Genomic DNA, 13,690 nt, shown 5'->3' on the forward strand with positions numbered 1-13,690 from the left:
ATTTCAAAGACAATGAGTTGCTCCAGATGCTTCGTGGAACACAAAAACACCGTTTGACCTGTATCACAAGAACAACGGGTCTCACCTGAGTTCTCTGTACAGGTTACTTCCAAACAGACATGCACACTTTGTCCTAACATCACGTATTCAATGTTTGACCATTACAGATCAAATGTTACAAGTATGCACAAAATCAGACAAGTATTCATTCTAAATTATTGACAGGCATATTAACAAAATTGGATTACTGCAGTCAAATATACTGCATCACGTTACATCGTATTAACAAGAAGCTTTTAAAAAAATGCACAGTCAGCTTCACAGTGTATGTAAAACATACTATTGTGTCATTCAAAACGAGTAGGCCATTGCATGCTGGCGTCTGAGTGAAAATGTAGCAAATTCTAAGCATTACCTACAAACTACACCACTGAGATGACACATCAATCATCGCCCCCTACTGACAGGCTCTTGTCCACATGCAGGCCGGTGCAGGGCCACCACCTTGTGCCACACAGGGGCAGCTGCTACTTGGGGTTGCTCTTCGAGTGTTTCAGACGAGGTACGACACAAAACTCTGAGTTGCTGAGGCGATTAAGCAAGCACCGTGTAAAAGCAATTATTATGATAACATAGTGAATGCTTGGGAGCTTATTGGCTCTTGCTCCTGGTTAGAGATCTACCCAACCCACAGGCCCACAAAGTGTTCAACTTCACATTCTTGTCATTAAATGCCTATGACAAAGGTGCATCTATTGTAGCGACACTGTCTCTGGCTTACACATCTACCGGGTCTCCACTTGACTTTGGATTGTCTCGGAGGAAGTCCACCCACACCTCCACTTCCACAAACTGCTGGGAGTTGCCTCGCTCTGCCTCACAGTCAGAATTATCCTCCTGCTTCACGTTGCCTCCATCGATGTGAAGGTCCCATTTTGGAGTTGAATCTTCATCTTCATATTTCACCTTCACTTCTTCCATCTTCACCATCACTTCTTCCCTCTTCACCATCACCTCTTCATATTTCACCTCGATACCTTTAAAAGTGTCCAAGCTGGGATTTTTGTCCGGTTCTTGTTTCATGAGGGATGGGCTTATTGTGGCACTTTGACTTTCACAAGCTGATTTCAGATTCCACTCCTTGCAGATCTTCTGATGCTTCCGTGTTCTCTGGTGTACTTGAAGATTATATGAATGTGCAAACGCCTTCCCGCAGAGTGCACCTGAAGGGTCTCTCTCCCGTGTGTGTTCTCTGGTGTACTTTAAGATGTGATGACTGTGCAAACATCATCCCACACAGAGTGTACCTCAAGGGTTTCTCTCCTCTGTGTTCTCTGGTGTACTTGAAGATTTGATGAATGTGCAAATGCCTTCCCGCACACACTGCACTTGAAGGGTTTCTCTCCCTTGTGTTCTCTGGTGTACTTGAAGATTTGATGAATGTGCAAATGCCTTCCCGCACACACTGCACTTGAAGGGTTTCTCTCCCGTGTGTGTTCTCTGGTGTGATTTAAGACCAGATGACTGTGAAAATCCCTTCCCACACACACTGCACTTGAAGGGTTTCTCTACCGTGTGTGTTTTCTGGTGTGTTTTAAGAGCAGATGACTGTGAAAATGCCTTCACACACACACTGCACTTGAAGGGTTTCTCTCCCGTGTGTGTTCTCTGGTGTTTTTTAAGAGCAGATGACCGTGAAAATGTCTTCCCACAAACACTGCACTTGAAGGGTTTCTCTCCCGTGTGTGTTCTCTGGTGTTTTATTAGATGAATCTGGAAATGCCTTCCCATACACACTGCACTTGAAGGGTTTCTCTCCCGTGTGTGTTCTCTGGTGTTTTTTAAGAGCAGATGAATCAGAAAATGTCTTCCCACACACACTGCACAAGAAGGGTTTCTCTCCCGTGTGTGTTCTCTGGTGTGTTTTAAGAGCAGATGCCCGTGAAAATGCCTTCACACACACACTGCACTTGAAGGGTTTCTCTCCCGTGTGTGTTCTCTGGTGTGTTTTAAGAGCAAATGAATCTGAAAATGTCTTCACACACACACTGCACTTGAAGGGTTTCTCTCCCGTGTGTGTTCTCTGGTGTGTTTTAAGAGCAGATGACCATGAAAATGTCTTCAGACACACACTGCACCTGAAGGGTTTCTCTCCCGTGTGTGTTCTCTGCGGTTTTTTAAGAGTAGATGAATCTGAAAATGTCTTCCCACACACACTGCATTTGAAGGGTTTCTCTCCCGTGTGTGTTCTCTGGTGTGTTTTAAGAGCAAATGAACCTGAAAATATCTTCGGACACACACTGCACCTGAAGGGTTTCTCTCCCGTGTGTGTTCTCTGGTGTTTTTTAAGAGTAGATGAATCTGAAAATGTCCTCCCACACACACTGCACTTGAAGGGTTTCTCTCCCGTGTGTGTTCTCTGGTGTGTTTTAAGAGCAAATGAATCTGAAAATGTCTTCCCACACACACTGCACTTGAAGGGTTTCTCTCCCGTGTGTGTTCTCTGGTGTCTTTGAAGATGAGATGAATCTGAAAATGCCTTCCCACACACACTGCACTTGAAGGGTTTCTCTCCCGTGTGTGTTCTCTGGTGTGTTTTAAGAGCAAATGAATCTGAAAATGCCTTCCCACACACATTGCACTTGAAGGGTTTCTCTCCCGTGTGTGTTCTCTGGTGTTTTTTAAGAGTAGATGAATCTGAAAATGCCTTCCCACACACACTGCACTTGAAAGGTTTCTCTCCCGTGTGTGTTCTCTGGTGTGTTTTAAGAGCAGATGAATCTGAAAATGTCTTCCCACACACACTGCACTTGAAGGGTTTCTCTCCCGTGTGTGTTCTCTGGTGAATTTTAAGAGCAGATGACTGTGAAAATGCCTTCCCACACACAGTGCACTTGAAGGGTTTCTCTCCCGTGTGTGTTCTCTGGTGTTTTTTAAGAGTCGATGAATCTGAAAATGTCTTCCCACACACACTGCATTTGAAGGGTTTCTCTCCCGTGTGTGTTCTCTGGTGTGTTTTAAGAGCAAATGAACCTGAAAATATCTTCGGACACACACTGCACCTGAAGGGTTTCTCTCCCGTGTGTGTTCTCTGGTGTTTTTTAAGAGTAGATGAATCTGAAAATGTCCTCCCACACACACTGCACTTGAAGGGTTTCTCTCCCGTGTGTGTTCTCTGGTGTGTTTTAAGAGCAAATGAATCTGAAAATGTCTTCCCACACACACTGCACTTGAAGGGTTTCTCTCCCGTGTGTGTTCTCTGGTGTCTTTGAAGATGAGATGAATCTGAAAATGCCTTCCCACACACACTGCACTTGAAGGGTTTCTCTCCCGTGTGTGTTCTCTGGTGTGTTTTAAGAGCAAATGAATCTGAAAATGCCTTCCCACACACATTGCACTTGAAGGGTTTCTCTCCCGTGTGTGTTCTCTGGTGTTTTTTAAGAGTAGATGAATCTGAAAATGCCTTCCCACACACACTGCACTTGAAAGGTTTCTCTCCCGTGTGTGTTCTCTGGTGTGTTTTAAGAGCAGATGAATCTGAAAATGTCTTCCCACACACACTGCACTTGAAGGGTTTCTCTCCCGTGTGTGTTCTCTGGTGAATTTTAAGAGCAGATGACTGTGAAAATGCCTTCCCACACACAGTGCACTTGAAGGGTTTCTCTCCCGTGTGTGTTCTCTGGTGTTTTTTAAGAGTCGATGAATCTGAAAATGCCTTGTCACACAGTGCACTTGAAGGGTTTCTCTCCTGTGCGAGTTCTCTGGTGCTGTGTCAAATTTCCAGTCCAATCCGTGCTGTATGCAGGCTGGTCGCATTGTTGACTTGTCGTCCCGGCTTGCTGTGCTGAGGGCCTTTGCTCCATCAGACCAGCGTCAGCTGCAGACAGAAAATAAGAATATCCACACCATCTACACGTCAGTATCGAGCCATGGAGGAATGAATATATACAGTCACACGTGACTTGCACGTCTATATTCATTCATGTATTCATGACTAGGTGTACTACCCGGCTTCGACCGGGAATTGGATCCACCACGTTCGGCCGCCTTTGTCTCCCCAGTGCCGATGTTCACACTACAGCAGTTACTCGTTTTAGGCTGAGTCGACCTAGGGGAGACCCAGAAGCGGTTGAAATAATTGTCGCTGGTGGTGGCCGTGAGCGAGAATCGAACTCGGGTCGCCGGGTTCGTAGCGCGGCGTAGCGCTAACCGCTACACTACAATGCGTTACGCTTCCACACACAGACACACACACAGACACACACACACAGACACACACAGACACACAGACAACGCTAACTGCTACACTACAATGCGTTACGCTTCCACACACAGACACACACACACAGACAACGCTAACCGCTACACTACAATGCGTGACGCTTCCACGTGCGCGGGTCACGTCACAGCTCACTTGCCGTGCAAAAAATCTATACATTATTGAGCTCTCCCCCCCCCCCCAACAAAAACACAAAAGTGTATTTGTATAATGTTTGCATGGTGTACAGTCTGGAAAGTATCCACATGGCAAATTTCCAGTTTGTTGCATGTCGGGAAGTACGCTAAACATTTTGAAGAGACACACAATCACAACTTTGCTTTTTATATATATTTGGAGATGCAGTGAAAAACTTTCCCAAAATTCATCACGCGGTTTCAGTTTTTTGATTTTCAGTTTGATTTATTTTGGTTAGAGTCCCGTGAGCCATTCGGCTCTTGAATCGGGTGCAACCACAACAAGCAACAAAACAAAAACACGACCAAGAAAATCATCTTACAGTGACTGTGTGACTGTGCAAACAGCACTGTCATGGCACGCAATGAGAGGGCAAATGTCATAAATATTCCTGTAAGCCCTCGCATCTTCAACATTAATGTTGCCATAGAAACGTTGTGGGGTGTTTTGCTTCATTGTAAAAAAGTATATATCTGTTATTTTAATTTTATTTTCTACCTACGTGACTTTACCGAAAGAACCAAGAATATTAATTCCTGCAGTCACCAAAGTTTTAAGTCAAAACATTCACACACGTTGACAAAGCCTCACCTTGTGTTGTTGTGGGCAGGTTGCTTCTGATAACAAGAGCGGTATAGCAGCTCAAGCGGGCTTGGCCTGCTAACAAAAGAAAATAAAAACTGCGTGAATATTTACAATAAAACAAAGTTACAAAGTGGCGAGCCGGGTGAAGACAAATTAAACTTAAGCGAGATAATTAAAGTGAATGCAATCAGGCGAGGGCAGGAGGCAAGGCCCCGCGTGGCTAGGCCCCACGTTGTAAAGTTCCAACCTGGACATCGATTCCCATGCTCGCTGCTACTCAACTGACATCCCTGAGAGAGAGAGAGGCTCTACCTTGGTAAACAACAACAACAACCACCACCACAACGATGAGAATTTCTCACCTCGGATTTCAGTGCAAGCGTGCACACGGCAGCTTCCTGTTGCCTCGCGACAGCAGGAAGTAGTATGACGTCACTTCCCTCCCACGAGCGGCTCTCTAACTGAATAAATTATGTTAATGAGACCAGACCATACGTCGAGGGATGGGGGCGTGGGCGCTGAACCCGTCGCAATAAATTCGCCACGGCTTTAACGAACACATTATGTTAATGAGCCGCCAGTCACTGGGCGTAGCTTTGCCCAAATAAGGATTGCCACTGGACCGATATCGGCAGTGACCCAGGCGGAGGTGACGTCACGCTCAAAAGCTCGGTGGACGGGGGAGGGGTGAATACCTTGGTGACATGACGTCACTAGCAAGGTACACCTCCCCCTTGCGTTTCACGCCGATGAGGTATGGCAGAGTGGTGACGTCACAGAGTTGGAGTTTAAGTTAATTTAGATTCATTTTCTACTGCTCCCTCCCTTGGGTGTGTGAGCTCAGCAACAACAACGTGGACATTATTGTGTATACACTGTGTGTGTACACTGTGTGTCACTGTTTGTGTGTACACTGTGTGTGTACACTGTGTGTGTGTATACTGTGTGTGTGTACACAGTGTGTGTCCGCATTGAACCGAACCCCCGGCAAGGCCATCTACTTAATGACGAGAGAAAATTCACACGAAATGTCCTTTGCAATGAAGTCTTCCAGATGTAAATTGATACAAGCTTTTAATGAAGAAATAAAATCATCTAACTCAAAACACAACACAATTCAAAGATGTTTCATTCTAAAACTTCAAAACGGAGCATGGGGTACTTGCGTGAATGCGTCCTTCGTGTGCAAATGTTGTGACTTTCCTGGCCTGAAGGCCGTCAACGTGTTGGACCTTTATTGGTGCACAGCGTCTCAACAACAGCAGTGGGGTTTGCTTCAACCGATGGTTACGAACATCCAGACGTGAATCAGCAAGGACCATATCTAGTCCCAGTTAGACAAAATCAACGTCAACACGTAAGACAAAACTACAATTTGTGTTGTAGAGAATGTACCTCCTCCTATACGTGTAACCTTCAAGTGGTATGCCTTGTAACTGATGAATGATCCGAGCGTGCTCCCTATTTCAAGGAAAATGAGTTGCTCCAGAGGCAAACGCTTCGTGAAACACAAAAGTACCCTTTGACCTGTATCACAAGAACAACGGGTCTCACCTGACTTCTCTGTACAGGTTACTTCCAAAACACACACACACACTTTGTCCTAACATCACTTATTCAATGTTTGACCCTCAGACAAAATGTTACATTTACGCGCACAATCAGACAAGTATTCATTCTAAATCATTGACGGGCATATTAACAACATTGAATTACTGCAGCGAAATTGACTGCATCACATTACATCGTATTAACAAGAAGTTATTTTACAAATACGCACCGTCTGCTTAACCGTGTATGTTCACCGTACTATTGTTGCGTCATTCAAAACGAGTAGGCCGTTGCATGCTGGCGTCTGGGTCAAAATGTAGCAAATTCTAAACATTACGCTACAAATAATAGATCACGGAGTTTAGATCGCAACACAAGCAATCGTCATCAGGTGGGACAACCACAGCAGCAAGAAGACAAAACTGCTGAAGTAGGCGCCTACTTCAGCGTCTTCTTCTTGCTGTGGTTGTCCCACCTGATGACGATTGCTTGTGCTGTGATCTAAACGCCGTGGTCTGTTATGTTTCTACCCACGTGGTGACTTTACCGAAATAACTAGAGAGTGTGGATTCCTGCAGTCACAAAAGCTTCGAATCAAGATTGCCTACAAACTACACAACTGAGATGACGCATCAATCATCCCCCCCCTACTGACAGGCTCTTGTCCACATGCAGGCCGGTGCAGGGCCACCACCCTGTGCCACACAGGGGCAGCTGCTACTTGGGGATGCTCTTCGAGAGTTTCAGACGAGATACAAAACTCCGAGTTGCCGAGGCAATTAAGTAAGCACCATGTAAAAGCAATTATCATTAGAACATCGTGAATGCTTGGGAGCGTATTGGCTCTCGCTCCTGGTGAGAGATTGACCCAACCCACAGGTCCACAAAGACTGGCCGCTCTTACTCTGCAGGTTGAACCTAGGAGCTGAGTGTTCAACTTCACATTCTTGTCATTAAAGGCCTGTGACAAAGGTGCATCTATTGGAGCGACATCGTCTCAAGCTTACACATCTACCGGGTCTCCACTTGACTTTGGATTGTCTCGGAGGAAGTCCACCCACACCTCCACTTCCACAAACTGCTGGGAGTTGCCTCGCTCTGCCTCACAGTCAGAATTCTCCTTCCTGCGTCACGTTGCCTCGAATCGATGTGAAGGTCCCATTTTGGAGTTGAATCTTCATCTTCACATTTCACCATCACTTCATCGCATTTCACCATCACCTCTTCCCTCTTCACCATCACCTCTTCATATTTCACCTCGATACCTTTAAAAGTGTCCACGCTGGGATTTTCTTCCGGTTCGTGTTTCATGAGGGATGGGCTCATGGTGGCACTTTGACTTTCACAAGCCGATTTCAGACTCCACTCCTTGCGGATCTTCTGATGCTTCTGTGTTCTCTGGTGTACTTGAAGATTTTATGAATGTGCAAACACCTTCTTGCAGAGTGCACATGAAGGGTTTCTCTCCCATGTGTGTTCTCTGGTGTGTTACAAGAGGAGATGACCGTGCAAACGCCTTCCCACACACACTGCACTTGAAGGGTTTCTCTCCTGTGTGTGTTCTCTGGTGTACTTTAAGATGTGATGACTGTGCAAACGCCATCATACACAGAGTGCACCTGAAGGGTTTCTCTCCTGTATGTGTTCTCTGGTGTACTTGAAGATTTGATGACTGCAAACATCATCCCGCACAAAATGCACTTGAAGGGTTTCTCTCCCGTGTGTGTACTCTGGTGTCTTTGCAGATTTGATGAATGTGGAAATACCTTCACACACACACTGCACTTGAAGGGTTTCTCTCCCGTGTGTGTTCTCTGGTGTAGTTGAAGATGTGATGACTGTGCAAACGCCTTCCCGCACATTGTGCACTTGAAGGGTTTCTCTCCTGTGTGTGTTCTCTGGTGTTTTTTAAGAGTAGATGACTGTGAAAATGCCTTCCCACACACAGTGCACTTGAAGGGTTTCTCTCCCGTGTGAGTTCTCTTGTGCCGTGTGAAATCTCCAGTCCGATCCGAGCTGTATGCACACCGGTCACATTGTTGACTTGTCCTACTGAGCTGCGCTGACTGCATTTGCTCCATCAGACCAATTTTGCAGAGGAAGCGTCAGAGGAAGCGTCAGCTGCAGACAGAAAAAAATAATATCCACACCATCTACACGACAGTATCGAGGCACAGAGGAATGCATATATATTGTCACATGTGACTTACACGTCTATACTTATTCATATATTCATGATGTAGTAAAAACGTTTCCCAAATTCATCACACAGGCTGTTATGGCACACAATGAGAGGGCAAATGGTTATAAACATGTCTGGAAGCCCTCGTATCTTCAAAATGAATGTTCACCCAAAACACCGAGCACACAATTTCGGCTGACTGGCTACAAAAGGAATATTTATGAGAGCTAAATTCAGCGGACATAGCAAAGGGTGTTGAAAATAATACTATTTGTGCTGTGCAGAAATTCATAAATTAATGTTCAATCGCAACTTAGAGGTGTGAATCCAGGCTCAGATGTCCTTGAATGCTGGGATGAACAGTTCCGACTTCAGCTGAATGTGTGTGCTGTGTTAACTTCCTGTGTCCATTCTTACAAAGAGTTCCAGAGGAAAACAAAAGTAAACTATGTTATGATATAACCTCCGTGTTCAACAGAGTTAATAGACGTTACTGCAAACACAAACTGTACACTGTCACTGGGTAAACAGGCGGTGGCGTGTCTAGAATCACGCCTGGCCACCTTCATCTGCTTGGCATGAATGCTTCCTCACTCCACCAAGTAATTAATTGAGGATCAACGAACATAGCCGTGGCTAACTGGAGTTTGCGTGTCTCTCTCCATGGTGAGATGTTAACTACCTCACCTGGTATACAGGAAGTTGTGGGTTCGATCCCGACCCTGACGCCTGCTGTATATTTGGAGTTTGAGCGTCACTCCGTTTATCGTCTTTGACCGATAGACATTGACACACGTATTCTTGTTTCTTTCAGTAAAGTTACGTAGATAGAAAATAACAATAACAGATAATATAATTACATTAAATAAAGACCACTTGTGTTGCGATCAAAACGACGTGAGTTGTTTTTGCTTTATTTACAATTATTTGTTTATTTTATTGTTATTTTATTTTCTATCTAAGTGACTTTACCGAAAGAACCAAGAATATTAATTCCTGCATTCACCAAAGTTTTAAGTTAAAACATTCACACACGTTGACAAGGCCTCACCTTGTGTTGTTGTGGGCAGGTCGCTTCTGACAACAAGAGCGGTATAGCAGCTCAAGCGGGCTTGGCCTGGTAACAAAAGAACGAAAATGAAAACTGCGTGAATATTTACAATAAAACAAAGTTACAAAGTGGCGAGCCGGGTGAAGACAAATTAAACTTAAGCGAGATCATTAAAGTTAACGCAATCAGGCGAGGGCAGGAGGCAAGGCCCCGCGTGGCTAGGCCCCGCGTTGTAAAGTTCCAACCTGGACATCGATTCCCATGCTCGCTGCTACTCAACTGACATCTCTACGAGAGAGAGAGAGGCTCTACCTTGGTAAACAACAACCACCACCACAACGACCACCACCACAACGACCACCACCACAACGATGAGAATTTCTCACCTCGGATTTCAGTGCAAGCGCACACACGGCAGCTTCCTGTTGCCTCCCGACAGCAGGAAGTAGTATGACGTCACTTCCCTTCCACGAGCGGCTCTGTAACTGAATAAATTATGTTAATGACGCCGGCCCATATTTCGAGCGATGGGGGCGTGGACGCTGAACCCGTCGCAATAAACTCGCGACGGCTTTAACGGATGCATTATGTTAATGAGCTACCAGTCACTGGGCGTAGCTTTGCCCAAATAAGGATTGCCACTGGAACGATATCGGCAGTGACCCAGGCGGAGGTGACGTCACGTCAAGAGCACGGTGGACGGGGGTCGGGTGAATACCTTGGTGACCTGACGTCACTATCGAGGTACACCTCACCCTGGCGTTTCACGCCGATGAGGTAATGCAGAGTGGGACGTCACAGAGTTGGAGTTTAAGTTGATTTAGATTCATTTTCCATTGCTCCCTCCCTTGGGTGTGTGAGCTCAGCAACAACGTGGACATTATTGTGTATACACTGTGTGTGTGTACACTGTGTGTGTACACTGTGTGTATACACTGTGTGTGTCACTGTGTGTCACTGTGTCGCTGTGTGTGTCACTGTGTGTCACTGTGCCTGGCACAAGCGTCGTGACGTCACCGCCACTTAGTGGCGAATGGCGGTTGTTGTGTCACTGTCATTGTGTGTCACTGTGTGTACACTGTGTGTGGACCCTGTGTGTACACTGTGTGTGTACAGTGTATATACACTGTGTGTACAGTGTCTGTACACTGTGTGTACACTGTGTGTGTACATTGTGTGTGTGCACACTGTGTGTGTACACTGTGTCTACACTGTGTGTGTGTACACTGTGTGTGTACATTGTGTGTGTGTACACTGTGTGTGTCTACACTGTGTGTATACACTGTGTGTCTACACTGTGTGTCTACACTGTGTGTACACTGTGTGTGTATACAGTGTGTGTGTACACTGTGTGTGTACACTGTGTATAAACTGTGTGTGTACACTGTGTGTGTGTACACTGTGTGTGTCCGCATTGAACCGAACCCCCGGCAAGGCCATCCATTTAATGACGAGAGAAAATTCACACGAAATGTCCTTTTCAATGAAGTCTTCCAGATGTAAATTGATACAAGCTTTTAATGAGGAAATAAAATTATCTAATTCAAAACACAACACAATTCAAAGATGTTTCATTTTAAAGCTTCAAAACGGAGCATGGGGTACTTGCGTGAATGCGTCCTTCGTGTGCAAATGTTGTGACTTTCCTGGCCTGAAGGCCGTCAATGTGTTGGACCATTATTGGTGCACAGCGTCTCAACAACAGCAGTGGGGTTTGCTTCAACCGATAGGTACGAACATCCAGACGTCAATCAGCAAGGAGCATTTCTAGTCCTAGCTAGACAAAATCTACGTCAACACGTAAGACAAAACTACAATTCGTGTTGTAGAGAATGTACCTCCTCCTATACGTGTAACTTTCAAGTGGTATGCCTTGTAACTGATGAATGATCCGAGCGTGCTCCCTATTGCAAAGACGATGAGTTGCTTCAGAGGCAGACGCTTCGTGAAACACAAAAGTACCCTTTGACCTGTATCACAAGAACAACGGATCTCACCCGAGTTATGGGTACAGGTTACTTCCAAAACACACACACTTTGTCCTAACATCACTTATTCAATGTTTGTTCCTCATACAAAATGTTACACGTACGCACACAATCAGAAAAGTATTCATTCTAAATCATTGACGGGCATATTAACATTGAATTACTGCAGCGAAATTGACTGCATCACGTTACATCGTATTAACAAGAAGTTATTTTATGAATACGCACCGTCTACTTAACAGTGTATGTACAACGTACTATTGTTGCGTCATTCAAAACGAGTAGGCCGTTGCATGCTGGCGTCTGGGTCAAAATGTAGCAAATTCTAAACATTACGCTACAAATAATAGATCACGGCGTTTCGATGGCAACACAAGCAATCGTCATCAGGTGGGACAAGCACAGCAGCAACAAGAAGAAACTGCTGGAGTAGGCGCCTACTACTTCAGCAGTTTCTCTTGCTGTGGTTGTCCCACCTGATGACGATTACTTGTGATGTAATCTAAACGCCGTGATCTGTTATGTTTCTACCCACGTGGTGACTTTACCGAAATAACTCAAGAGTGTGGATTCCTGCAGTCACGAAAGCTTCGAATCAAGATTACCTACAAACTACACAACTGAGATGACGCATCAATCATCACCCCCTACTGACAGGCTCTTGTCCACATGCAGGCTGGTGCAGGGCCACCACCTTGTGCCACACAGGGGCAGCTGCTACTTGGGGATGCTCTTCGAGTGTTTCAGACGAGGTACGACACAAATCTCCGTGTTGCTGAGGCGGTTAAGCAAGCACCGTGTAAATGCAAATATTATAACATAGTGAATGCTTGGGGGCCTATTGTCTCTCGCTCCTGGTGAGAGATTGACCCAACCCACAGGTCCACAAAGACTGGCCGCTCTTACTCTGCAGGTTGAACCTAGAAACTGAGTGTCCAACTTCACGTTCTTGTCATTAAAGGCCTGTGACAAAGGTGCATCTATTGTAGCGACATTGTCTCTGGCTTACACATCTACCGGGTCTCCACTTGACTTTGTATTGTCTAGGAAGTCCACCCACACCTCCACTTCCACAAACTGCTGGGAGTTGCCTCGCTCTGCCTCACAGTCAGAATTCTCCTCCTGCTTCACGTTGCCTCCATCGATGTGAAGGTCCCATTTTGGAGTTTCATCTTCATCTTCACATTTCACCTTCACTTCTTCACTCTTCACCATCACCTCTTCCCTCTTCACCATCACTTCTTCCCTCTTCACCATCACTTCTTCCCTCTTCACCATCACCTCTTCATATTTCACCTCGATACCTTTAAAAGTGTCCAAGCTGCGATTTTCTTCCGGTTCTTGTTTCAAGAGGGATGGGCTTATTGTGGCACTTTGACTTTCACAAGCTGATTTCAGACTCCACTCCTTGTGGATCTTCTGATGCTTGTGTTTTCCGGTGATCTATAAGATGTGGTTTCTGTGCAAACGCCTTCCCGCACGGAGTGCACCTGAAGGGTTTCTCTCCCGTGTGTGTTCTCTGGTGTGTTACAAGAGTAGATGAAAGTGTAAACGCCTTCCCACACAGAGTACACTTGAAGGGTTTCTCTCCCGTGTGTGTTCTCTGGTGTAATACGAGATTACATGACTGTGTAAACGCCATCCCACACATCGTGCACCTGAAGGGTTTCTCTCCCGTGTGTGTTCTCTGGTGTATTACAAGAGCAGATGAAAGTGTAAACGCCTTCCCACACAGAGTACACTTGAAGGGTTTCTCTCCCGTGTGTGTTCTCTGGTGCACTACAAGAGCAGATGACTGCGCAATAGCCTTCCCACACACACTGCACTTGAAGGGTTTCTCTCCCGTGTGTGTTCTCTGGTGTTCTACAAGAGCAGAT

Source organism: Petromyzon marinus, unplaced genomic scaffold (assembly GCF_048934315.1).
Source record: "Petromyzon marinus isolate PM22_M1 ecotype Great Lakes invasive population unplaced genomic scaffold, UKy_Petmar_22M1.pri1.0 PM_G_Scaffold_7, whole genome shotgun sequence".
NCBI lineage: Eukaryota > Metazoa > Chordata > Hyperoartia > Petromyzontiformes > Petromyzontidae > Petromyzon > Petromyzon marinus.